Genomic DNA, 2,810 nt, shown 5'->3' with positions numbered 1-2,810 from the left:
ACTAAAATAGGGCAGCTTATAATGAAAGAAGCAAGTGAAGTAAAACAAGGATAAAAGAGCAAGGATTTAATAAAATCCCAGCACATCCAGTTAGAATAGTACACTTGATGGGAATTTAAATGTGAGAGAGTGGACATCTGGCAGGTGATATTGCTTAAAGAGGTCAGAAATAGAGCCAGTAGAGATAATAGAAAGAAAAGAAAGAAAGAAAGAAATCTCAGGCATGGGGCAAGGTAAATCTAGAAAAAATAAAGATCAAAATTGCAAAAACAAAATTGAAAACCTAAAAGTCAATCTAAGTGTCCAGAGATGAGTAGACTCGGATGCACACAAGAACAAAAAGTGCGAGAGGGTGAACAGTCCTCAGACCATTACAACCAGTGAAACAGAGTAAGCACATATGGAAATGAAGATCATGGAAACTACTGCAATGGAACGCAAAATTTATCAGTTATTAGCAGTCAAGGATAATAATAAAGTATCATAGATTTCACAAAATAACAGATTATCATTGTTGTTAAGTGCCATCGAGTTGGTTGCGACTCATAGCGACTCTGTACAGGGTTTCTGAGGAGCAGCTTGTGAGCTTGAACTGCCGATCTTGCTATTCAAACCGACCTTGCAGGTCAGCGCATTAATCCCCAGTGCCACGCCAGGACTCCATTATTATTAATAGATTAAAAATAGTAGTGAATTCTAGCGAAATTTACCCTGAATGTGAAGAGAAGAAAAATGAGAAGCAGTTTTATGAAGTAATGATTTCTAGGTTTCAGTCCCAACAAAACACAATTCAGCTTTCCCTCCCATCCATAAGGCAGCTTGAGAAAATATTGATTGAATGTCCAATAGTAAACAATTCCTGGGGTGAGAAAAAGCTACCGTTGCAAACTGTTATATGAAGAATCCCTAAGAACCAAGGCAGCACACTGATGTTACCACTAGGCATTTTCAGTATGATATGAAAGTCTCTCTGAAGCGTCTGCATCTTCATTGATGAAAGAAAACAGCACGTTAGTGCTCAGATCTGAGGGTCCATTTCATTCAGGATGATGATTACCTAAGTATATATTATATTCCACTGTGTATCGGGTTAACTCTGATTCAGGTCACCCCATGTGGGTCAGAGTACAACTATGCTTGAAAGATTTTCAGTGGCTGATTTTTCAGAAGTCGTTGTTGTTGTTAAGTGCGATCGAGTCGGTTCCGACCCATAGCTACCCTGTATAGGGCTTCTGAGGAGAAGCTGGTGAGCTTCAACTGCTGATCTTGCAGTTCTAATGGACTTTGCAGTCCAGCTCATTAACCCATAGCACCACAGAATTCCTTTCAGAAGTAGTAGATTTTTCTCTAGGCCTTTCTTCTAATACATCTCTAGGTAGGCTCAAGCCTCCCACATTTCAGTTAGAAACAAGCTTCATTAAGCCTCTGCAACACCCCGAGGCACTTATACTTTGTAAAGAATTAAAGAAACTAAAGTTCAGAGTACGAACTCAACTTTATAAGGATTATTGCTATCCTATTTCTCCTCTCAAGGACGACTTAACTTACATTTGTTATAAACACTTTTCCTTATTGGAATCATAATTTTCATGGAATTTTATCTTTTGACAAGCCTTACAGGGGATGCACACAGTATATACATGCTTGATGATATTTGGTCTCCCCCCAAATCACATGGAGAAAACATTGTTATCCCATTTTGCTGATGAGAGTCTTCAGTTCACAGGCATATGACTTCTTGTCCACAGGTTCTCACTAATGACCCAGAACTAGAATTCAAACTAAGTCCTTTGCTTTGAGTTATTTTCCATGAACCTCTCTTATAAATGCAGACAAGCATTTATATTCACGATACAAAGTAACACAAAGCATAATGCGTGACTTACAATGAATCATTTGTCTTCATCTTTTGGCATTATGATTATATGTTCATAAACTCCCAGTCTGGTCAGGAAAATGCTTGCACTTGTGTGCTTTGTTTTAGGGAATTGGTGTCCCACTATCAAAGTTACTAATCTGAGTCTAGGTTTCAAGGCTTATGCTTCTAAATTACTTGGCAGAGAATATAGAATGCTAGGGGGCGAAAATTCACATATCACTGAGAAATGAAATGACTGAAATTTAATATGGGTCATAAGCAAAAGCTGCTAAAGAAAGAACAAGGTTAAGATGGGTTATAACTCATTTAAATATGTATTATTTAGAAAAAAACATCAAATATTATAATGACTACTGCTTAAAGGTTGAAAATTTATCAGAAAATATAATTTTCTTCTTTGGTAAAGCAATACTTAGAAATAACATAATTTAAAATATCAATTCCGTTTTCAAAAACATGACTACAAAATATAAAACATGTTTCAAATATCCAAGGATTTCTATATGCCGAGTCTAATTTAAGCTATAAAAATAGCATCTTTAATCAGAGGAATAATCTTTGGTATTATTTTTATTTTCCATATGGCTCAGTGTATATTTGAAAAGCATTTGTTTGGTGCCATGTTATCATAGCTCAGAATGAATGTTATGCCTGTGGATTAATTGTATATTTAGTATAATCTTTAAATAGGGGATAGTCTACCTTCTGAGATCTTTGACTCCCTGAGAATTTGAAGGTAATTTTTTTCCCCCTAAATGCTGTTTATCTCCCATCATATCAAGTCATGTTTTATCTATTGAGACAAATGTGCATTTCACAGGACTCTTGGAAATTTGTTGTTGTTGTTGTTAAGTGCCGTCGAGTCGGTTCCGACCCATAGCGACCCTGTACAGGGTTTCCAAGGGTGTAAATCTTTACGGGAGTAGAAAGC

Source organism: Chrysochloris asiatica, unplaced genomic scaffold (genome assembly GCF_000296735.1).
Source record: "Chrysochloris asiatica unplaced genomic scaffold, ChrAsi1.0 scaffold00484, whole genome shotgun sequence".
In the NCBI taxonomy this organism is placed as follows: domain Eukaryota; kingdom Metazoa; phylum Chordata; class Mammalia; order Afrosoricida; family Chrysochloridae; genus Chrysochloris; species Chrysochloris asiatica.
Note: the sequence above shows the minus strand (reverse complement) of the source record.